This window comes from Drosophila sechellia, chromosome 2L (genome assembly GCF_004382195.2).
Source record: "Drosophila sechellia strain sech25 chromosome 2L, ASM438219v1, whole genome shotgun sequence".
In the NCBI taxonomy this organism is placed as follows: Eukaryota; Metazoa; Arthropoda; class Insecta; order Diptera; family Drosophilidae; genus Drosophila; species Drosophila sechellia.
The window spans coordinates 8,399,134-8,425,120 of record NC_045949.1 but is presented as its reverse complement, the minus strand read 5'-3'; the positions used below and the strand labels follow the sequence as shown (position 1 = coordinate 8,425,120).

The following is a 25,987-nucleotide window of genomic DNA, read 5'->3' as shown; positions in this document are numbered from 1 at the left end:
GAAAGGACGACCTGGAAAATAATTAAAGTCATTTGCACTTAAGGTGCCTATTATCCAAAATGCAGTACATAAGTTCACATTAAAGCAATTTTATTATCAGAAGTAAAACTATATATTAGCATAGGCACTTTTGTTTGTAAAATATTGTTTAAATATTTAAAAACTGATTTACATAACTCAAAAAAAAAAAAGGAAGCAATCACCTTAGCACTTGAACCGAAAGGAGTATAATAATGAGAAGAATAAGAATATTCAACGAAAATGCTGTTTTGCACTTTTCGCGGAGCGTTGCGAGTTTCTCTGAGCTGTTATGCAAAATGAAAGTAGAAAAGAAATAAACAAATTGAAAAACGTTGTGTATAGATGGAAAATAATATTATTCCCTAGTTGATTTCGAAGTTGGTAATGCAATTTAAGTTTTGCATTAATGTGGTCGTTGCATTTTTAACAATTGATTGTCCGAAGTTTTGTGCAAAGCTGGATTAAGATTGAAATAAAAAATATATTGGGTACAAGCTGAGGAGCAAAAATATAAGCAGAAACGCTAAAATGCCACAAAATGTAGAATTGAAACTTCAATCAAATTCCATACACCTTGAACTCTTTATCAATATATTTCATGAGAGCTATGTCGAAATTTCACAAAACATTGAAATATGAATAAAATGGAATTGAAGTGTGACTCTTTGATAATTAGGAAAACTATAATGAAATTCCACGCAGTTCAAGTAATTCTCAAGCATTCCCGTTGATCTTTAGGGACTTCAATATAGTGCGATAATAATAGTGTAGTGACTCACAGTTATTTACCGCCTTAGCCAAGGGAAAAATAATGTCAATAGGTTGTGTAACCCAGTGTTTCCGGCTGCAGTTGATAAGGGGTAGATGAAGTGTAGATTCTCAGCGGCATTTATATAGAAATAATTGGTGCTTATCGAATGGTATATATTGTATATCCAACTCAAATTGTGCTCAGTTCAAAAGTGTCCAGCAACCAAAGGAGTTCAACATGAAACTCTTTACAATCAACTTTTTAAAATTACTTTTTATTCTTCTACTATCAATCGTTATTGAACCGGAGGGCGGACCTCAAGAATGGTAAAAAAAAAATAATACATTAAAGCTTTTAAAGCTAAAATCAGACTATTGATTCGTTAAATGTATTATGCAGTGATTCGACTTCGAAACAAAGTGATTATTGAAATTGATTATAATTTAAAAGTAGAAAAAAATACAACATACCAAGTGCTAACCTTTGTTTTCATTTTATCGTTTTTTCTAGTCCGCGCTTTTCGATGGAGATCAAAAATGTTAAACAAGAAAAAACAAGGACCTACTATACAATAAATATATCTTAAACGGCACTTGGAATCCCAAACTAATATAAGTCTTTAATGTAAAACATAATACACAACGTAAGACGTCATAAAAATGTTATAAAACAAGTTCACATGTTTTAATTCGATTTGAAACAATTAATAAATTTTGCTTTAAAGTGGAAATGTTTTGCAAATGGATATATTGATCAACAGAGCATCTACGAATATCTTATTAATTGTCGGTTGGACTACTTGAAATAAAAACTCACGCACTAATCTCTACAACTTTTAATTTAATCTCGCTGACCCAATTCCGTGTACGATTATGCAGTCAATCGAACACATGTCGTTAGGCATTATCATCTCATTTCATTATGGCCTGAAATCGTTTTGGGATTACCGCATTCATATTCAGGGCACAAATGGTTGGCTGATTTGGTTCGAAACGCGATGCTGGTAATGCAGTTAATTGATTTGATGTAAAATTGTGGCATAAATTATTTCATTTGCTGTTGGCGCGTTGTTGATCGGCCCTTTATTGTCTGGATTAAGGAACATAATGTTCACTTAATATGCACATAACTGCTAAGTTAATGCGCCACTGAGAACACCTATTTTCACTGCCATTGCTGGCCGCGTTTGGCATTTGCATTGATTTATTAGCATTTTTCCAGCACTGAAAATATGGCGCTCATAAAAGTTTTGGTTTACCTTTCGCCGCACATTATTGAATACTTTTCGAAAATTGATAATGATGAATATAATATTCTCATTAAAAACTCTACGTTGCGTATAATCTTATTGGTTTTAATTTCGTCGTCATCGAAAATTGTAATTCGATGATGTTCAGATAATTTGGGCATTCAAATAAGGCAGTTTAAAGCGAAAAAACAAAATGTATTATTTTTTTTATTATTTTTGCGTTGATGAAAGCTTAACTTTTGAATCTAGTGTGGATGGTAACCAAATATTCTTAAACAAAAACAAATTTAAAGTGGAAAACATACTGGTATAGAAAATGTATGGAAATATTTAAAACTTAATAGGGAAAGTTTACTCACAAATATTATCCCGAACACATATACATACTTACGTTTAAAATACAGCATTTCGATATTTCGTGAGGCTTACCTGAAAGAAAGAAATGAAATGATTTATTAGTGGAATGACAATATCAAAAAATATCACCCACATTTGGTCTTCTTTAAAATTTGAGAGTTTTGCACTCAGTTCAAATTGATTCAGTCGGCAATTGTGAATGCAGATTTATGTCCCAAGAGCGCCAATAATCAAAATGCATTTTTTGGCCCTCGTTTTTGGTCTTTTGGCAAGCACACAAAAATTTCTTTTCACTTTTGCCACAAACAGACTCACAAAGGAAGTCCTGATGATGGGGGGAATCATCATCAGCCAACATGAGCTAGAGAGCGAAATAATTTCAGTACCCAAGGAAGCCCAATGCGCATAATTTAACTGACGAGCCGACGTGCACTGATAAAAATAAATATACATTTGCGATTATATCAATGAATTCCTACTTTATGCGCCAAAGAAGCATTATCTAATATGTAGTTTAAGTTGTGGTAAACACACTTCATTTTTAAAGGGATAGAAAGTAAAAATGAATCTTTTTAATCTTTTGACTTTTAATGGTTATTATTAACTTGCTTATGCAACTTTTTCTCAGTGCATTGTGCGGTTGTGGGAGTGTCAGAAGTTAGGGCGTTGACTGCATTTCATATTGAGTTTTCGACAGCCAGCAAAATGGCAGCATGCTGTGTGGCTGAAAGCCGCAGAAAGGCGCAGGTCTGCGAAGTGCGAGGAGGTGAGCGGAATCGGGGGATATAGCTTGGCCATCTCAACTTCACTGCCAATGGAGTGTGTGTGTGTGTGGGTGTGTGGAGGTTGTCGGTGTGCTTTATTGCATAATCTCGGTCCCTGGGCCTTGGCATCATTTTGGTGATTTTTCTTCTGGTTTCCGTGCAACTCCATGGCCCGATAATGACGTTAATGATGGGTTCTCTGATGTGTTGCATACTTTTTGGCAGCCAGTGTAAAGTGGATGGGGATAGCTCTTTGAACCACTCAAAGGAAGACTTGCTTATGGATTTCAGTATGCGGAGGGGACTCCTTATTGTATAATGTAGAGTATGTATATGGGAAGGCCCCCCAGAGTATGCTATAAAAATTTTATTGTAACAAGTCGTTCAACGTTGAAGACAAAAAACACCAAAAACGACAAAACAAACAAGAGCAAGGATAACTCGAGAAAACCACATCGCAACCCTACTTTTGACCAACCCGCCCCTTTCAACCTTTTTCCACTGCTGTTTAGCATAAAATTTACTGCACCAAGCGGCATTTGAACGTTGGCCCGGCCCGTAAATCCTACTAATCAAATTTATTATCCATATACAGGCAGGCCAACCGCAAGCCATGGCCCTTTCTCTCTCGCCTAACATCTAGTCGTCTCTTTCTCTCTCCCCTTTGAACTTAGAGCCGGTGTCTGGCCACTTCAAATGCCTTGGCAATATGCATATTAAATTTAATTAGAGCGACTGGTAAACATAAATTCATCCAGAGGAACACGTAGCCCGCAATGACCAGACTTCAAAGGCAGCTTAGAGCTTTTAGCAGGAAATCTGGCATTATATTGAGTGCACACACCTACGAAATTGGTGAGCATCAAACAAAAATAAATTGATTTTGGTAAATATGAAGTTAAATCATATTGCTATCTATTGTGATTTAAATAAGTAAGAAAAATAAATAAAAAATTATTTTTCTAAAGAACTAGTGAATCTAATATATATTCGTAAGTAAATAAGATTTAATTTCCGTGTAATCCGTCCGCTATTTAAGCATGAATATAAACCAAAGCTACTGAGCTGAATACGTTTTCCACCCACAATTAATCGCACCACACTATTATATAAAAATAATCGTTTAGTACGGCATTGGGCGAAAAGCAAAGATATTCCCGAAAATTAATTGCAGCCCAGAATACCCAAAACGATGGTGGCTTTTTTGGCTAATTTTGATTATTTCACTGCAGCACTCTGGGGTCCCACGTTAATTGCCTTACAGGCCCACAAAACTGGCTTAAACACACACTCAGACACACACACACACAGAGACCCAACAAATTGTTGTGTGCACTCAATTTAAATGGAGTTTGGTCCCAGCTCAGGGGATACTCTGATAGAATTTTTGCTCATTTTATGCTCTTTCCGGAGTTGCCATGAATGTGACATTAATGAGCTTCCCGGCTTATCCCACAGGCCAAAAGGCTCTGCAGCTCCTGGCCGCACAGGCTTTATGGCTATAATTTGTCCTTGAGTTCTGGAGAGGGAGCCAAAATAAGAGTGGCGTTCGAAGGTGTAGGCCTGAGGAGTATGTTCATAATTAAATTGTTATTTGGCTGAGAAATATATGGCCCAAAAGTGACAGTTCATTTGAAGGTTATAAAAGGTCGCTGCTGGCTGCCCATATATTACCACTTATGTGGGTTTGTATGGGCGGGATTAAAAAATCACATTCATAGCTTAATGGAACCTTTTTGTGAGGGGTCGAAACCCACTATTTGGTAGCCATTCAACAAAAAGTTCCTCGATTGGCTAGTAAAAGTTTTTGATTTCAGTCCAAAAATTAATTTCATTAACAGCATTTGTTCAAGAATTTTACAAAACCCTGTTTTGCTTGAAAACGAAAGAAGGGAGGATATAATTTGATTACCTATTATTTCGTAAAAAAAATTTATTTTCTTTTCTCACATTATAAGCAGAGGTCAGAAATTTTAGACAGCGAAGTTACGTAAAAGTTTAAGCGGATTTAAACATTCTCATTATTCTATTGACTTGTCAATACAAAAAAAGAAGCACAAGGGTGGGAGTTTTTTAAAAGTTCCTTAAATGTTCGTTATTTGGTATATGACCTTCTAGTATCATAATTAATAAATTAATAATAATATCTTCTAATTACTTGACACCTAGACGAAATAAAGCCCCCAAAATCTCATTAAAGTCTTATCGCCCACCACCACATCGCCCCCAGACCGCCCAATTTGCAGTGCCAGATTGAGATTTATATGCCTCATGGAGTGCATCCCATAAATCTCGATCCCAGGCGCAACACACTTACATGCTCGTTTGATGTCAACCTCAAAATCTTCGGGGAGGAGTAGGTGACAAAGCCACAGAACACCTCAATGTATCCATGATGAGCCGGCGGCACACCATTCATTCACATGCCGCCAATCGGTGGCGCATTTAGGGCGGCATAATGAAGCTGCATTCGCCAGGGCGTTACGCAATCAACAAAAATGTATAACACACACGACCCAGACACACGGTGATTTTATCTAAATCAATTCAACGAAAGCTCCATCCAAATGCAGGCAGCCAGATGCAGACAGGCAGAAGGAAGTAGCATCCCGCATGGGTTTCTGGATGATGCTGGCAAACAGAGTGCTAAAAATACACAGAACTCGAAGTTGGGAGATGGGAATCCGGAATCCCGAATCCGGAATTCTGGAATACAAAATACGGAAAACGGAATACGGAACCCGCACCCGCCCCTCGAAAGGCAAACACAATAACAGAGTCAGACTGCGATAAGAGAAACAGAAACTCAAATTAAATTAAAATCTTTCAGTTTCAATTACGAGTTTTTGTGTGCACCACTCCGGTTCCAGCATACAAAACACAAATTGCATTCAAAATGCATTAAAAGCAATTTGCACGAAAAATTTACATAAAATCCAGGAGGAAGACAGAGACAGATACATATACAGATCCAGATACAGAACGAGATAGACTGCGACGGCTACAGCGACGGTACAAAATTATATTGCTATCAATTATAATGGCAATGACAAAACGCAAATGCAACACAAGGTGAAGTTGAAGGAACAGTCAAAGCGAAAGGGGAGTGCCACAAGGGGTGGAAAATCTGGTGGCACGGTATGCAGAACAAATTGCAGTGTTGCCAAGCGCAAAAGGGGAAAAAAAGAAACACCCAAATGCAACAGTGAAACATTCGGGGAGGGCAGATCATCTGCTTACAAAAATAGAAAAGCAATGCATATTCATTTGTATCGCGCAGAGTGCTAAAAACGGGACTATAAGTTTGGGATGAATAATTTTTAAATTAAACGATACTTTACTCATATATTGTATGATATCATACAACTGTTGTCAATGCAAACCTCATTTATTAGGAATAAGCTTTATATGTGCTAATATTGAGGTAATCCCCCATGTAATGATTTTGGCAAATATATCGCTTAGGCATTTTATTCGTTTACCATCTCTAATTGAAATGCAGCTGACTATGCAAATTTGTTTTTGTTGACGCTGTTGGTGGTGCAACGCAACACAGACACGCTTCAAAGGTGCAACCGATTGCCGTTGCATTCGAGAAGGAGGGACGGACGAGATGTGCCACTGACTCCTGGCCCCATGGTAATCTCCATGTGCTGAATCCTTGCAGAAAGAGGGTTGGCAGACCTGGATACTGAATGGCGGCACGGGGCAGATTGGCAGGCCAGACAGATTGCAGTTGCAAGCAGGCGGCGCCTGCCCTGCCACGCCCCCCCATACACAGCTCGTAACTCCCAGCCCCCCTTTGACAGCGACATTGTCGAAGGTGTTGGAATATCCGAGCAATGAAGGCTTTTGTCTCCTGCCCGCCATCACGACTCCATGCCACATCCATCCATAGAACATTGAATTATGCTTGCTGCATGCTACAAATCAGCCATAAAGTTGCTGCTATTTCTGTGGTGGTGCACCACCAAATGGTTGCAGTGCTGCAACAAACAGGCGATATCTGGTTGGATAAATATTGTTCCACTCGTTCAACAGAATTGCGATTGATCTTTAAATTAAATTTGCTATCTTGTTTATAAGTTGCTGTTTGGTGGGGATTTCGGGCCACCGAAATTTCTATGTATATATGATAGTTTGGAAATTTCATTTGGGTTGGTAAATCCTAAAAGACAATTTTGATATTCCAGTTGTAGTAGTGAAAGGCCTAAAATAATTTATTTTCAAGAGCAAAGCATATATTTGCTATCTATGCACTTGATAGAATTTGAAATCTAGTTGGTGCAAAGCTTGCTTATTATCAACTGACAGATGTTAAAGATGTTTTAAATATTTTGACAAATAAGATGTCCCTTTCCTTGTTCAGTATTTGTTTTTTGTAGAGTAGATAAGAGAGATGATAAAAATAAAAAAAAAAGAATAGAATCCTTATTTCCAGTTGCGCTATTTTCTCCTCCGCTCGAAGTTGTTTCGCCATTGTGCAAACTTATTTCCTTTATCCCTCGCCATTTGCCGAGATTTGTTGAGAGCGTAGTATATACTCAGCTAATTGGAGCGGAAAATTAGCAAGTTTTATTGATTCGCTGCACAAGATTTATTGTTCCAGGCGAACTCACTGTACAGCAGACCAAAGGGATCAGGATCTGACTAGGGCTGTGGGCGAATCGTAGTGAAAAGTTTCGACTGCTTTAAAGTTTTCAACTGGATTGAATGAAAGCTGTGCTCAAGGGAAAGCCGCCAAATCATCCAACCATTCATGCATAGTTCGGATGGATAGATTTGCATCAAACAAATGTGGCGGAATTTCAGCAATGCACAGGTTTTAAAATGAGTTTTTTTCAATTTGTTCTTTCATTATTGTGGAAGCGGATTACAAAACATTGCAAACAGCCGAAAGCCCCCCAAGCACGACTGTCACACCCAACCGAACATGAAAAATGCCCTGCAGCGATATTAAATTTTAAAACAAAAAAAAAATGCAGAAAAAGGGACAACTTCGCTCTGCTAAATCGGTCATGATATATGTATACATATCGCTGCGTGCTCCATCCTCTGGCTAAACAAAAATGCAACTCAGCAAAACAAAATAAAGCTTCCTTCCCTTTTTGTTTGTACACCTATTAAAATCGGATTCGAAGGGTATATATGTTCGGTAAACGTGTAGCTCGCATATTAAATTACTTTAATAGATAACCACAAATTTGGCAAGTATCTAAAATAATTATCTAAAATAAGTTGATTCATGAAAGTAAAATTTTATATCAAAAGTGATAAAGTATAGTATATCTACAATTTGTTTCAACAAAACAATACTTAACAAGAGAGTATCCTGTAGTCGAGACTGTCGTTTGCAGCAGCTGTGCTTTCTTTTTGTTACTAAGTAATAAGTATTTCTTTTTGGCATTTGCCGCAAACACTCCAAATGCATTTGCCATTCCCTAGATTTGGCTCTTCCCTTATTTATGTGTGCTTGGTGTATCTTTTTATCGAAACCCTGCATGGGGGTGTTTTTTTATATATTGTTTTTTATTTGGAAGGGGGGATGGATGCATGCATGTTGGTTGTTGCCTTTTCGGGGGGTACACTTCAGCCGGAAGCGTGGATTTTTAATGCATGCTGGCTTGTCTCACTTGTGTGAAGTTTCCTTTTGGCGCCGATGCGAAAGTAGACACATGTTTCTATTTCTCTTACTTTAGTTCCTTTCCATTCAGCTTGCCCCGAGGACAGTGGGCGTGGCACCAATGGGGCGTGTTCTACATATCAGTACGGCACACTCCGGACTTCGTAAAGAAGTTGTTTCTTTTTTTTTTCAAGAAAAACAGCACTCATTTCCTTTGATTACTATTCTTACTATAAGCAGCAGTAATTATACTAAAAATGAATTTACAAAATTATGTTAGTAAACTTTAGTTTTTTAAGGCAATTGTTTTTTAGGCCGCAGGTTCAGAAACCTGAAATAAATGCATTTCTTTTTGTGCACATTTTTTAGCGTTTTACCTAAAATAAACGCAGGTTGTTGCAGAGACTTTTATAAATAGGACTGATCTTTAATTTCGTATTTATAGATAACACTATTGGATTGTATACAAGTTTTATAAACTAATTTGTAATGAATATCTCGCTAATTGGAAATTTGAAGAGCTATTTTCGAAAAGGATTTCCAAAACAGGTGCATTGAGCTGAGCAGCTCCGCCGTTTTGTCACTTTTATTGCCAGCATTTTTCCACTTCGTCTGGGGGGAAATCTGCAACAAAAGTCCGGAGAAAGGCGGCGGATGGATTGGGGAGAACTTAATCCTGTCGCCGAAGAAATGTCGTGACAAATAGTTTTCCCTGTCAGTCCACGACCATACATGTGTATGTATATATTATCGGAGGAAAGTTTAAGAGGTACGGTGTGGATATAGCCAAGCCAGATCACGTAGCAAGGCGCGATTTTGTCACCAGCAACTGCAGCTTACTTTCTACACGTTCACGTCGAATGCATTTGCAGGCGGTGGCGCCTCAAACCAACGCAAGATCCAGACAGACAGACATTTACATTCGGTGTGGTGATATGGTGCTATGGATGCGCCCCGGCTAGCAGAGCTGAAAAGATACAAATGTATCTCGGGGATGCGGCTGTTGCGTGTGTGGCATGCAACGCCCCTGAAAACACTTTGCACACTGGATGCAAGCTGTGTTTACACTCAAATATTTCTTCGTTTATAGCACAGCGGTTGGCCGGGTGGAGTTGGGTCCACCTCCCAAATCCCGAATCCCAAATCCCCGGGCCAGAATCTCGTACCCTCGTCAAGATTACCGGCGACCATTCGTTAAAGTTTTTAGTGGAGTGTAATTAGTCTTTTCTATGGCATGTTCTCTTTTTTCAGGGTTTTCCCATTTTCCCACTTGTATTTTCTTTTTCTCTTTTTTTTTTTTGTTTTTTTGGTTTTTTGGTTTTTCTGTTTGAGGGGCGAAAGGGTGGACCGTGTTTGAATAGTTTTGAAAATCCTTTGCGGCTAACACTAATTTGATGGTTTGGCATATTTAATTTTTTGGTCTTTGTTTTCACGTTAATTTTTCGAGCGTCGGTCAGGAGGTGCAATCACCATAATGGGAAAATAATTGTTGGGGAAATACATTTTGTTGGCAGTGGTTGCGCGGGGTGTAGGAAAAGTGTTGAAGATCCTGATTGAAATAATTTCAAATTTAAGCGAATCTCTTCAGTCAAATTGTTTTATTATAAATGGCTGGTCAAACGTTATGGAAATAATTACTTTGGCAGGCAAAATTCAAACACATGGAATTCCGATTAACAGCCATAAGTATCAATATAATTTAAATGGATTATTTATTATCAGAATTGCTGTTTAATGTCATTTACCAACGGATTACAATTCAACAAATTTATATTGCACTTTGCGGCTTTGGTTGTCATTATTACACAAAGTTTTTTGGTTTTTTCTTTTATAACTAAAAACGTTATTATTTTTTAACTTTTGATTAGTATAAAGCTCAGGCAACCGCTAATCCTTTTAGATATTTGTTCGATCTCTTACATTTTGGTCGCTTTTTAAATACGTTTTCAGTTACCCCCTTCACTCTAATAAATTCAACAAGCTGTCTCTACATTTTCTTCATGTTATTCCAAGTTGTTCCATTTTCCCATCAAGTGTATCGATTTCAATTTCAATTTAGCAGCAACTGAAATCTAACCCAGAACAGTAACCAATTTTCTGTGCAAGAGAGTTCAATCGACATTTGGCATTTCATTTAAACTTGAGCAGAAGTCGATGATGGTTACTGAAGATACAAATGAATTCAATTACTTAACGAAACTGTGTCGAATTCAGCACAGACAAACGGGCAAAGACAAATATAGAAAAATTTTCCTCGACTTCTCAATTGGAATTGGTGCTGGGGCACAAAGACGAGACTTCTTTTATAATCGCCGCATGTGTGTTGAACTGCAACTGTTGCATCCGATGGGCGTTACGAATAGAGATACATTTTTATCCGTATCTTTTTCGCACAAAAGTCATTGGCAGTTGTTGCCAACAAATGAGCTTAAGAAAACTGTCATTTTCCGTTGAACCTTTTTGCTTCATTCCACTTGACTGTGTGTATCCATATGTGTATCCATATCCATATCACATGGATGTGCTTCCACCACCACCACCACTCCAACCTTCAAGCTCCTCTATTCGCCTCGTAATAAATATGTGTAATATAAAACTTTGATGGTAATTATTTTCCAGCACAACACCCGCATGGAATTCCCACATGGGAGGCAGCTATAAATTGAAAACCCGGGACCTCGCACCCTGGAAACGGGGAGACTTGCTGCTGCTGCGAGTTGGGTGTGAAAAATGGAAAGCATCTATAATCTAATTTTATCATTATCACAGTTGTCTGAGCTAAGTGACGTCACAGGCTGCATGTGCAAGAAATGTTTCAGCTGAGTGGAGTTACAGATGAAATGAAAACTTTATGTGTGCTAGGGATTAGACTTTTTGATGACCTAGCATAGCATATGTTTATTAAATTATAACTCATCTGTTATCTAAGCATTTCTCAAAATATATTTTTTATATTTTATTTTAAAAAGAATCCTCCCATTGCTTTGTTAAACAGTTGTAAAACGTTGAGACATTAAAATCCATGGCTTTGCACTACAATTATCATACCTTCCGCACATTTAGCTAGAGGATATTAAAGTGGAGCCCTGTCAGCGAAATGGGAAAAGTGTATTATTGTGTAAGAAAAATCGCCACCCACTTGACTTTGCCGGCAGCAACAGCAAAGCTGCAGCTATTTCATGCAACTTTCATGTGACTTTTGTTTTTGTCAGAACGACCGCCCACACACCCAAAGACACTGAGAAAAAAACCATGTTTTTGGGAGGGGGAACTGCAGTCGAGTGGAGTGGAATGAAGTGGAAAGGGTGACCATTCACCATTCACCATTCACCATCCTGCTTAGCTTCTCTCCGCTTGTCCTTGTGCTTATTGTGCAGCTCGGCTTTCCTGTGTCTGAAGTTAAGTGCAACTCTAACATTGTGCAGCAGGGAGATAGCACGACATTCCATTGTTGTGTGCTGACTACTCCCTGAAAAGACTTAATTCACCCCACTCAGCCTGGAGCCAATTTGGTGGGAAGTTCCCCCACCCCCTCAGCTGTCCTTCGATAAATATATAGCTTGTATATATATGTGGTACAGGGTGGCAACTAACCGACTCTATTACACAGCGCGGTTGTTCCCATTGTTGCTGCTGCCGTGGCATTCAACGCAAATGGCGACAACATTCAGACGCTTAGCAAAAAATGGGCGAAAATGAATTCCCGGGGGGGAAGCTGGGTTGGCAAGGTTAAGCTTTCACGCTGCCATCAAATATCCCAGCAAACTTTAATTTGCTAAGCTGTGGATATAAAACGGGCAGCACAACTCAAAAGGTAAACTCCCAAATGTTGGGGTCATAGAAAAAAGTTCTTGAGTTGAGAGTGCTAAATATATAGGAAGTACAAAAGAGACCACTACTACCTACTACTTTTAACCTCTTTAGACGGTTGTGTTTTGGGTACATACCTGAAACGATATAGAAAGAACATATGTTAGAAACTTCATCAATAGTTTAATAGCTTTATATACTAATGAGAGCATTGATATCTTAAGTTCTATAAAATGTAACATTATTAGCTTCAACTAAACCCTTTAAAGTGTCATGTACTTAACCCCTTTAAGTAAGATGTGTATCCATTTCGAGAACCAAATAATCCAAATGAGATAAAAAACCTTTTAAATCAATCCGTGTCCCAGAACAATTAAATAGATCTCCCACTCACGGGCATCCAATTAAAGATGCCCAAGGAACTCGTAAAACCGAATCATTTACCAGGGCCCAGACAGGTCAGGTACTCACAGATGTCAGCAGTAATTACGAGTATACTACATACATACGTTGCCCTTTTTCTCAACGAGTTCGACAAAGAGGTAAGAAATCAATTGTTAACATCGAGCAGACACGGCCACATCAGTCATTGAACCGCAGAACGGGAATGACATGCAGCATGAGCAATTGTGACCTCGACCCTTGGGAATTCGAATTGGAATTGGACCCGCCCACGATCCAGTAATTCATGGATCATTAAGCTGGGCACAGAAATTAAAAGGGCCCCACAAACACAAACAAATGCCTGTTAAACAATAATAACAATAATAGCAATAATAATAATAACAAGAACAATGCCAGCCACAACCGCCAACAGATGCAGTAATTAATTCTATGAAATTTACGAGCGGTCAATGTGCGGGGCGATAAACTTCAGATGATGACCAGATGACCCAATGGCCAGCGGATAAGTGGGCCTTTATTCTTGATATCATGACTAAGCCAATTTATCGATTTGAGCAGACGCCTAAACAGGTAAATATATATATATTTCCCTATCTTTAGATATATGTATTAGTTTAGATTGAATCATTCTTGGCGGCATCAATAAGCTAAAATCTGTTACAGATTTATGTAACTGAACAATGTATTATAAATGATATGCTTATCTTGTGATTTATTGTACACAATTCAAATGCAGACTTGCGTACTAATTTTTAGCGGCAATAAATTTGTACAAGTTGCATGGCTGCCGATGTCAGGCAATTGAAGAAAGTAAGTATCATAGAAGCGAGTTTTTATTCCCACAGACTGGACTCAATGTACGATTTATGGCAACGCTTTGTCTTCAACGCAAACACACACTTGAATCTGCTAAATGTTTACATGGCTAATTATGATTTATTTGAGCAATCATTTTTCTCAACTGCCGGCAAATGTATATATAGATATAGATGAGAACGGAAGTCTGTCGACTTCTAGGCCATGCCACATTGCTTCTTCAACTTTTCTTGCCTCTTCCTCTCCCTCACTCTATCTCTCTTACACATCTTCCCTCCCTTTCGTTGCGGCATGATGGTGGTCCTGGTGGTCCTGGTGGTCCTCGAAGGACATAGTCGCACTTGCTGGCGAATGTCCCTTTGGCGTCTTTGTTTATCTAAGTTAATTACAGCAAAACATTTTCACTCTCTCCCCGTCTCTGTCATATTCATCCGTCTCTTTCTGACACGACCAGGGGTTTTATGATGGGCGGTGGGTATTCACGCATGTTTGGGTGCGGACAGTTCCGCTGATTAATTGCCGCTAAGCATACAAGCCGCCATTATTCAGCCGCCCTCACATAAAGGCCTAAATATACATGGCCAAAAGCGTGGTTTCAGCAGGGTAGTTACTCTCTACATGGGTTACGTTTAGATCCACATAAATGTCCGGGTTTACAGAAAACATTGCGAATTGCTTAAAATTTTCAGTAACTGATTACATTTTATAGTATGTCTTAAATGGGGTGTGATTGCACTGTCTTCGCATTAGCTATAAATAAAGGATTCTATATACAAAATAAATTATTTAATATCCCATTTTATATATTCATTTTCTGTACACTTAAGCTAGTCGAAACCTCCAGCTGCAATCGGTGAATATTGAAATGCAAATGCGAGTGAAAACAATTTCCGACGCCGTCTCGATGAGGATTGATTGTCGAGTGACGTGGCCAAGTGGCCACGTCGAGCCGTTCGAGATCCTGCCCCATTCCGACCCCCCAACCACCAGATGCCCGATTACCAATCCCGGCCTGACCGCTCCTCACTTATTGTTTGCTAGTTTGCTAGCACGGCTAGCCCGTGTCCAAGTTCCCTGGCAAGGAAGTTGCCCGCTTGTCCAATGAATAAAGAAACAAACAAACAAGAATTTCGTACGCTTGACTGCATGTCTGCATGAGCGAATGAATGAATGAATGAATGAATGAATGAGTGAATGAGTGAATGAGTGGGTGAGCGAGTGTGTGACTGGATGGGTGAGTGGTGCAAATGGCTGAATGAATTGTCGGTGGGTTGTATAAATCAACTTGGCGTTTATCTCAAAGCAAATAAGTCAACAGTGTAGACGGATAGCAAAATGCAATGTGAATGTGAATGAGAGTGCAGGGGTCAAAGGGAAATGTAGGGTGTCTGAGTTGCTAAGCAAGAGGTCAGGGGAAACTTTCCCCGGCTTAGGGTGTGTGTGTGCGAGTATCTGTGTGCGATGACATGGACGATTTAGTTGCGCATCGGTTGGCAGCTTCAAGTGACCCCATCAAGCTGAAGCTCCCCACTCAGATGCAGAATTAAGATTTTGCACTCGACAGATTCTAGTTGAAATTATAAAACTTTCAAATTGCAAAACTCAACTCACTGAATCCGAACAAGCTGCAGAATTCCCAAGTAAAGTTGTTCCTACTAATTTTTGATATATTTAAATATAAGTATGTCCGAAAGTAAGTTATAGTATCTCTTATCGAATCCGAAACCAATCAAGAGCATCTACCGTAATTTATTTGAATATTTTATATGAATAACATTCGCTATGCAATCTAACTAGGCCTGGTGCTCCCCCAGGACATTCGGATGCATTTGCTCTCAGATTTTCACTAGTGGAAATTTTGGGTTGAAGATGTATCTGCACAATGCATCGGTACGAATGGAAAACGTAATATGATAATGTGATGATTCAGATGCACACACGTCTGATTGCCTCGTCAGCTGTGCGAATTATCTTTTGTGAACACACACATGAAATTTGCTAGCAGTCCGGCCAGACCGCAAAAGATCTCTATATACGGACACATAGCCATACAATGGGCATGGCAATGATGCATTTGAACCATTTGGTTTTCAGCGATTCCGGAGTGCAGCTGTAATTCATCAATTAAACTGCGCCTTTATAGAATTACCAATTACCATTCCCCAGCCGGATAGCCCACAAAATGCAAATGCGAGCCCCCAAAAAGATTTCGATATTTGGGATCTGCTGTTCTAAGCTCAAACCCCCCAATTCTCGATGCTCCGGCAATGTGCGGCTTTTGGCCATTCGACAACCAACTAATCGATGACGAAACATTTGCCCAGACACAAAGCGAGCCTAATGCAAACTCGTAGCCCCAAAACTCCAGGCCCATAGGCACACACAGTCGGTGCAGTGTCGTTGCCATCTCATAAAAGATGCACATTGTATCTCATAGTATGCAGAGTATCTACGGCATTCAACTCCACCCGCTGGCTCCCAGTGCAGTTCACCTCCTACTCCGTTCTCCTCCTCCGGCAGCTTACTTTGCGGCCAGCTTCGGTTTGGACCCGTCCTAATGCCCATTTGCCCCTGCATTTGCATTAAAAGCGGTCCGAGCAGAAACTGTCAGGCGGACGGGCAAACTGAACCAAATAGCCCGGCTTGCAAATCACACGGCACAGTGGTTCAAAGCTAGTCAGATATTCGAGCAACATAATAGCTATGAATCTTTAATAATAATGTATTATATATTTTAAGAATAAAGCTAACAGATACGGTTTGGTACCCATACAATGTTATATATTCAGATGCGATACCCATAAATAGCGTTTGAACCACTGTGCACCCAAAATAGCTCACAATTCACAATGCACATGTGGAGTGGAGGAGCACAAGTGGGAAGTGGCAAGTGGAAGAGGCTGGTGTAATTGTGAGAGGGCGCCTGGTCTGCGCCACATTGCTTATTTAATGAGATTAACGTCTAAAGACAAATGTCATGTGCATGTTAACAGACCGAAAGCAGAGGCACTGGAAAATATACATATATATTTTGGAGTACGTTCCGAGCAGACTGGCTCCCATCTTTTGGGCCTGCGGTCGGCCAGTTTGGCAGCTGCTGCTGCTTCCCGTTTACGTTCCCGTTCCTGTGTCCGCTGACGATTGTGGGCTTTGCCATAAAAGGCAGAAGGCGGCACATTTAAAATTCTAAAATGTTTTTGTCCAGCCTACCGCACCATAAGCTGCAGTAACGCAGAGCGACAGGCGAGGAAAGACATAACCCAAACAGGGGGCATTCAAAAGAGTTGGAACGCTTAGATACCATATGTTTTGAGGTACCTCTTAAAATAACGAACTGTGACTTGGAAATAAAGTTATAGATTCAATAGAACTACTATTATCTTCGAAAATAATCTTCGCCCATCGAATCAATTCAATAAATCTTTTCAACGAAACAATATCTCTGAAATATTTTAGTGATTAACTTATATTTTTTGAAGCAATAATACTTTTTTCGGCCCATGGTGCATTGGTGGCCCACTGGAACTTCAAAGTGGCCGAATGCCATTACGGTAACTGCAAGGAGCGGGCGAACATTTGCCGCAGATGCCATGCTTTCCAGCCAGAAGAATCGGAGGTGGACCACAAAGGAGTCCGCTGCAAATGATGACAGCTCAAGCAGCTGAAACGACAGCCTTGACCGCGGTGAAAAGTGAAAAGCTGTCAGGCGTTTCTGCCTCGCTGTCCGTCTATAAAATATATATGGCAAGAATCAGCCAACTATAAAAAGCTAACGAGCTGTAAACTATGAAAAAGCAAACTCTTTGCCGCTTCATATTATTGCAGTTTTTGTTCACAGATTATACCTTGCTTAAATTGAGCTATAAATTGAAGTGGAGTGAGTGTAGAAGCGCTCCAAGGGCGCAGAAACAACATTATTACAAGCGATTCTTACAATAAAACCAAACTTGAACTACACAAAAACAATTCATGCGATGATAGTTCTTATATTTAAATTGAATAAATTTACCAAAAGCCTTTTATAATTTAGTAAAATTACAAAGAAAATTGCACCAGCACACATTAAAAATTCAATTGACAAACACTTAAGGAGCTTAGTTTAAAGCTCGTAAATGAGCTCTAAATCTAAGCCACTTGAAATTCAGAAAGACAGATACTTTACTAACTTCGCAGCGGATGTTGCCTTAACAAATCATCAGTCAAGATAGCGACACAGGATACAGATACAGCAGGCAGATACGAAACACTGATTCTGGGGCACACACTTGCGGTGGATTCCTGGCTGATTTGCCGATTGTCACAACGACATGCGTCTCAATAATTCATCACGAAGGCCGAAAGGCGTCACGAAAAGATTTTCCCCCACCGGGATCCCTAGGCTAAACTTCGATCCCGACATGGCGGCAAATTGCGTTGACGCGGTTGCACGTTGTCACCGCAGAAAAATCGAGCAAAAAGAAACCCTGGGACCCAGCCCCAATCTCTCAGGCCGACTCCTTGGTGTGACAATGATGTATAAAATGCGATAAATCTCGCCAAAAGGAAACGTACAGAGCCGCACAAGAAAAAGTCTACAGCGGATTTGCTCCAGTTAAGACGATGGAAGGTGGTTGCTGAAAGGCACTGAGAGAAAAAATACGATCTAATTTTAAGGGATTTTTTTATCAATATTTATAACATAAACAATTTATGAGTATGAAAAGTAGTGGGTTTCTTTTGTTTGCAAAACATCTAACTTTAAGAGCCAAGATTATACCAACTACTTCAGATATACAATTTTTTTAAGTGCACATCGAAAGTTAGCACGACGGAAGGCATTTGTTTTAGGCCGGGATCTGCTGGGTTTGGCACTGTGTGGCTAAGGGGGTTTTCCTCTAGCGGTAGCCCGCCTGATGACAACAAATTGTACGGCGGCTGCGTGGGATGTCAACTCCTGTCGCCGGCGATGATGATGATGCGTATAAGGAAATGGGATTGGATGGTCTTCCCGAAGACGTCATAGCAACGAGGGTTGTTCGCACAATTGCTCATAAGTGTATGAAGACCGTGTAATGGGTTATAATGGAACCCTTAAGGGTTGACCTACGTAGTTTAATAACGTCTTTGGGAATGATGGATGATGTGCAGTACGAAACAGATGTTTCAATTATGAACAGATTTCATAGGAGAAAGGAGTTACAGGCATTTTTTTTAAGATTGGTTCCATAGACTTAAATCTTTAATAGTTTGTGGGACTTTATAAAGCCGTTCCCTGAGATCATTGCTCATCTGATAACAGTGAGGCCAGCCAACCGAGCAAGTCATTAATAAGAAAACATCGATTTGTTATTGGCTATCGGAAGTTGTGCATCTGCAGACTGAATGCAGCCAAATGGACGTCACGTGAGCACTTTGCAATCCAGCTGTGAAAGCGGAATATCCTAGGGAAATGTGTATACTGTGCCGGCTGAAGTGGAGGTTGTTACGTGGGCGCCAGTGGCGAGGATCATTAGCGTGGCGGGAAAAGTGGGCAAGGTGAAGCGAACTGGGAGAGTGACGCAAACGACGACAGGCGTCCCCATGCGGGCTAAACGATTACTTCTTCTTCCACCAACTAAAATAAAATATATATAAAAACTTTCCGTCTCTGCTCCTGACAGCCCAACGACTACAGGAAACCGAAGAAAAACAACCGCGACAGCGGGGCCTTAACTTGAAAAAGTTTATGTCCAAGACAAAAGTCTGATTTATGGCGCATAATTCAGGAGGAATAAATAGAAAGAAAAAATAACAACAAGCATTCGAGAAAAGTGTTTATTATTTTACTGCCTGCAGGCGTACTGCGAAAGACCAAATAGGTAATTAGGATCTAGGCCATCTCCAGGGTCCAAAACTTTTTTGCTCCCCAGCCAAAACAATAAAGTTAGGTTGCTATTATAATTACTTATGGGCCTTGTAGCAGTGGAAAGCAATGGAAGGTTTTTAAAAGATAAATATTCCAATGAGACTAGATCAATAGTATTGCAGCAAAATCTGTTAAGTGACCCCATTTTACTTAAAAGCATAAATGTTAAGTAGCCAAACCATATTCGCTTCTCATTGCCAGATTCGACACATTAATGTCGGATAAGCTGCACTTGCACATGCTAAAATCTTTCACTTACCGTGTTGCCAACTGTTGAGCAACTCATTTTCCTGTTAATTAAATTAATTAGAGCACAGCGAGCGAGGAGAAAGCGCAGCATACACGTATAAAAAAGATGGGAGCCAAGTTAAACTTTTTTAATTGCATTCAATGTAGCTGCCAACTGCGACGACGACGACAAGGATAAAGCTACTATAAGGCGTTAAACAGAGACAGAAGATGGCACTGATGACGCTCGCAAGTTGGCTGAATGTAGTTGGTAGTTGGGCGCATTCCTGGCCATCATTTAATGACATTTTCATCAAGGCACCACCGCCGCCCGCAGACCCGAAAGCCCCCTCATTATCATTATAATTGTCATGCTGATTTTTGTGCTCACACTTTCGCATGGCGGCGGTGCCTCAGCATTTTCTGCATTTGTTTGGGGTAAAAGTTTTGGCAAAAGTTCGTTCGCATTGTGATTTGTGCGCAGTGGGCGAGATTGTTGTCGAATTCATCAGCCTCCATCCTTAATCCTTGACGCGGCGCGACTTTATTTTGTAATGAGCGCAGTGGAAGGATGTGTTCCCGATAGAGACACCGAAGAATGTCGAAAGTTCGCGAAGGGAAATAAGGTGCGGAATTACAGAATGCTTCGGCATTACAATAGATAATGAAAATACAGAATTTACTTTAAGTAAAAGAATATACAACAGAAAATGCATTAAAAAAAAGCCGTATTGCCGAAACCCGGGATTGAACCGGGGACCTTTAGATCTTCAGTCTAACGCTCTCCCAACTGAGCTATTTCGGCACTTGAATGCTCAGCGATAAAAGCTCAACACAAACTACAAGGCACTTCTATCCGAACAGTGTGGCAAAGGTCAAGTTTATTATTAGTACTATGGCTAGTTCTTATCTCTCAGATACTCAAGAGTATAAAGCCGGTTCGTGAGAGAGGAGATCTAAAAAGAGCATTCATAAAAACTCACGGACTTGGTGATACTACAAATCAGCTTAGGCGTGTGTTTGTATTGGTTTAATTTCATGCTTGATTACTCTTATCAGTAGAGAGCTTCCTAAATCGGTATAATTGAATCATAAAAGTGATAAGACGTGTGAAAAATTCTACTGATTTATTTAGTTTTTAACAACAATATAATCTGTGGCGAGTTACTCCGGCAAAGGTACATCGAGAAAATAGCCTTAATAAAAACCGAACTATTAAACTAGCTTTAGCAATTAATCTATAACTTTTACCTCCTTGACGCCTTGCGTGAATAACTTTGAGTTTGCTGATTCCAATCGTTACAATGTTTCCCTTACTGCTCTCTGCTCTTTTCTAAAAAGCGGAATTATTAAACTTTTAATCAATTTATCAATATTAACTTTTCACAAACTTTTCTACAGCCAGCCACTCGTTTTGCTCATTTTAGACCACCTCGAATGTATGTCGTATACCAGGGAGCTAAGACTCTTTAACTTTTTCATTAGAGTTGTGAGCGGGATTCGCTTCAATTTTTAGTCGTTACGCCATTTCAATTACTGGCCAAGTGCCAGGACGAGCCAGAAAGGGACACACGACGCACGATGCAGTCGGGCAGAGAGGGACAGGACATGTCCATGGCAGGACCAGGACGATCAGTGGCAAATTTATAGAGACAAAAAGCTAGGACAACCAGAACAAAGGGAATAAGTAAAATGTGTAAAAATGGTGAAGGGAATGGCGACGACAACGTCGCCACCGCCATCGAGCTCATTTGTCCACAGATGCAGTGGAAAATGGGGCGGTGTACGGTTAAAGCGGGGTAAATGGCAAATGGGAGGGCGGGGTGGTAATGCTGCTGCACTTGTCGTATTACTAATTTCCCTGGTGACCAAGAGAAAGCCATTGAACCTCTCACATTCGTGCACTGATACTGAAAGGATTCAATATATGAAAACATTTGCAAAAAATCGATTTTTTTCTTTAATAAACTTATATAAAGTTAGCAAATTTTAACTTAATTTAAATTTTAAATTAACTTTCAATTTTTAAATAATAAATTTGAAAAAAAAAACCGAAAGCTAAAATTTTTTCTAGTGTGTATCTATAAGTTACGCCGTTAAACGTTCAATCGCTGGAGTGCAACTTGCTGCATCAACAGAGTTGCCACGGCAACTTTTTGATTAACGCCATTATGAGGTGATTGTTCAGTTCAGACCCGTTCGGGAAAAAGATGGTACGGGTTAAGACCGTTAAGGCTCGTTCCTGGCGACTGCATCCTGCGTCCTGGAGCGACTGCCGCTACCAAATTGCACTCATGTGTGTAATTTATTTTCTCGGCATGAAAAACTTCCTAACCGGAAAATGAGGCACTCAATTAAGAAAGCGTTTAATCCATGAAATGTTCCAATTGCACAGACACACTCGCACTCGAGCAAGTGCAGCCTTGGCAGGTTGGACACGAATTCATGAGGCGGGTTTTTCGGTACGGCATGGATATTGGATTGGAATGGGTTATGGGAGAGGATGGAACGACACTGCCCGGTGGGGGCTGTAAAATTGCTGTCTATATAATTGATTGGGTGTGCCTTTCGGATTTGCTCTTCCGCTTCGTTTTTCCTCACATTTTTCTTTTTGTTTAAAGCACAACCCAGTGATTTGTAATTCCCATTTCAAATTACATGGCCGAAATGTGACCAATTTAAATGTTAGCATAGTCAAATGAGGAAAATATCTATGACAAACTAAAGAGCTGGAAAATAAACTTTAAGCACAAAATATGTGTAAAATTTCGGAAGTTAGGAAATAGGAAATTCCTGCTACATATGCTTAAAATTAAATATGAATTTTTCCATTTTTGATATGATAGCAAAATAAATTAAAATCCAACCGACTTGATTTTTTCTTTGATGACAACAAGCTCATCGTTACGTTTCGCCTATGAATGAATTTCAATTTCATTTTTGGCTTACGTAATCCTCCGTAATCCCTATCATCAATTTAACTATGCATCTCACATATTTCGAAAATCTAAATATAGACAGTGCCAAGCGATGACAGCCACGATTATCAATACACAATTTATTTAACTGAAATATAAATGGAATCAAAGTAATATGTAAATATGGACCAGCGGAGAGGAAACAAAGCCAGACAGAAAATCCAAACGAAGTTGGGCAAATGGGGTTGGGGATTTTTGTACTTGCCGCATTTCCGCCCTTTTGCGACATTCGACTACTGCCAAAAATGCATATGCCAAGGAAATAAAAGTGCTGGGAGTTGAGAATCGTAGAGGATTGCATACATATGCGAGTTGTGCGGCGCACACAAGACGTGTGGAAATTATGCGAGGCGCGTGTCAAGTGGCGCAAAACTGCAAGAAAACTTTTCGCCAAGTCGGTGGTTGCACTCCCCCTCCCCTGCTTAGTTGCCACCGAAAAGTCCCCATTTTCTATACACGTACAGCCATACATACCGCCCATTTCATTACCATTCCGCATCCCACTCAACGCTTGCAATTACATTGTGAATTAAATTGTAATGAGGCGCATGCGGCGAAATATGAAAATGAGACCGAAGTGCCGGCGGAACCAAGTGAAACCGGAAAATGAAGAGGGAGCTTCGGCACGGAATTCCGACTTCGCGCACAAATGGCAATTAACAGTTATGTTTGCTGTTCTGACACGTTGCAGACAGTTTTAATGACGGCCAGAAGAACAGCCAAGTCGAAGACGTCGGCGACAGAACTATTTTTGGGCGAATTCGAGCGAAGGCCGCAGACACCCCCAGCAAAACGGAGACTTCAAACAGGAAGTTTGGGGTTCGGGGGAGACGACTGAATTTACACGGAAATAATTACATTATCACTACTAATCGTGTAGAAAAATATTTATGATACTTCATTAGAGTCAGCCATTGAAAGTTATGAGCTTAAGTGTCTTAGGTTTTTCATGTGTTAATTTTATTATATATATTTCCACATTATTCACAGGTTTCAGTTTCGGGCCGAACATGAATTTTTGACTTAATGCAACTGTTTTCTCTCAGTGCAGAACCTGAGTAATGCAGTTTTCGTTCGCCTAATTGGCTGCCAACGGAAGTTCGTGTCATTTAAAGTCAATGATGGCAACTTTGGTCAGCATCTGGATGCCTTAAACTTCTACAGGTTCAATTGAGCGGAAAATATCAATTTAACAGCCACGGCCAGATGGCGAAATACTAATTCAATTATGATACCTTCTCGAAAAGTATTATACAACTTTGACATACGAAAATATAAGTTTTAGTTCAAATATGCAATTTATTTTAAGCATAAAAAATCGTAACCTATTTACCAAGACGGTTCATTTGCATGCGATTTATTTTGTTCGTTTTATCCCCTTTTTCTGAAATTGGCTTTGTGGTAATCAGGAAATCTGCGCACGTACCAAAATATAAGCGAAAGAAACATTTTGCAAAATGTCCACAAAATTTAGAGAAGAAAGAAAGAGGGGTTTCCAGTGGCTATGGGAAGAATGCAGCGCGATAGTGCCCCAAAACGATCAGCATTAGCTGCCCTTGCCGCCCACTTGATATACGTAATTTCACCGCAAATGTTGCGCCCACTTTGGCGTACAAGTTGTGGAAGAAGCGACAGCGACAGCCAGAAGAAGAGTGCATTTAAATGACCGTTTTGTCGCAGCTCCTAATGACAACCACTTGCGGCTGTCAAATGCAACTCTGGCCACGCAGGGTTGTAATATTTTATGGTCCAAGCGGTGGAGAAAGAAACAGAGCAAGCGTTGGAAAATGGGGTGCTCGCTTTTTATCCTGCCCAGTAAACGCGGGTATATTCAGAAAGTGAATGTATAAAAACGGACAAAATTGGTATTTTAAATATTTATTACAGATATGTAGTATTTCATGAATACGCAGATGAATAGTTATAAATCTTTTAGAACTGCAATTAAAAAAATTTGGGACACGGTACTCGATAGTCGGTACTATCCACAGTAGGCATCCCCTTTTTTCCGCTCTTTTGACCAACAATGGTGTATGAATGCATTGCCCCACTCACACATTTACCCAACAACCTTGCTCATTTGGTCTGCGCCTCCTTGGGCGCATTCATAATTTCCCCATTAACCCTATTTTCCTGTTATGCACGAGTGCCCCAAACAGCGTGAAGAAGATGAAGAAGAAATTGTCACCCAACCACCCCCTATATAACGCTTTCCCGTGCCCCACTCTCCTGCTCCCTGATGGATTTTAAATGAACTTTAACACGTGCAATGTCCCCTGACAGTGCGAAATGAAGGGGACCGGAGCTAAGTAATTGGTTTAGCACTGCGCGAGTGGGATGGTCGAAGGGGACCAAACAGGTTCGCTTCACAGATTATCCTTGAGTTGATTTTACAGCTAAACTAATAACAAAAAATGTTCATTCCAGTTGGCAACAGCAGTTGGCGCAGAAAGAAGACTTTCCTAATGAGATATTGAGCATGCAGAAATTGCAAATTGCATGGCAGCCCTAAGAAAATGTTACTCAAGCTTTACAGTATTGCAAAATCCTTTATTTCCTATCCTAAAATAACTTTATCTATTATAACAAACCTTTACTTTTCGAACTTCAATTTCTGCAACCAAAACTCATTTCCGGATCCTATAATGTAGTTTAACTTAATGTTTACGAATTTCCTCAGATGTGATTCTCAATTCAAATTTATGGGTAAGAGAGCAGTTCTAAAACCCATTCGGTTCAACTACTTCCTGGTATACTAGGAATCTTTTCCAACACCTACCAGAACGATTCGACTCCATATCTTTGCTGCTGCTGAAATTGTCTTCAAGAATGCAACATTTTCTTTGGCAGTCTGGTTTTTGCCATCTCCTGTTCCCATTTTAGAGTGTGCCAAATGCACATTTAATAACCTAATTTCTGAAGCGTGCACAAGATATTTTTAGAATTTAGTTCTTCTGCGCCAAAACTCCAGCATCGCCTCGACTTTTTCTCCATCATCTGCTGCCGGCAACTTTTCTGCTTCATCTTGCACAAACAAAAAGCGGTGCAGAAATACATATGTAACCAGAACTATGTACATTGTACGCCGTATAAATATACAT

The 25,987-nt window shown here is 39.8% G+C and overlaps 1 protein-coding gene, 1 long non-coding RNA gene and 1 other non-coding gene across 4 annotated transcripts in view; 1 reads left to right on the top strand and 2 right to left on the bottom strand.

Annotated features, from left to right (window-relative positions):
• Nucleotides 1-25,987, bottom strand: part of LOC6611722 (semaphorin-1A) — a 115,363-nt gene that overhangs the window by 66,969 nt on the left and 22,407 nt on the right. The window lies entirely within an intron of this gene.
• On the top strand, nt 992-1,595 carry LOC116800479. The gene is made up of 2 exons (XR_004361425.1): nt 992-1,098; nt 1,283-1,595. It is a non-coding gene; the product is annotated as an uncharacterized LOC116800479 (long non-coding RNA).
• On the bottom strand, nt 20,641-20,713 carry Trnaf-gaa. Its single transcript has one exon. It is a non-coding gene; the product is annotated as a tRNA-Phe (tRNA).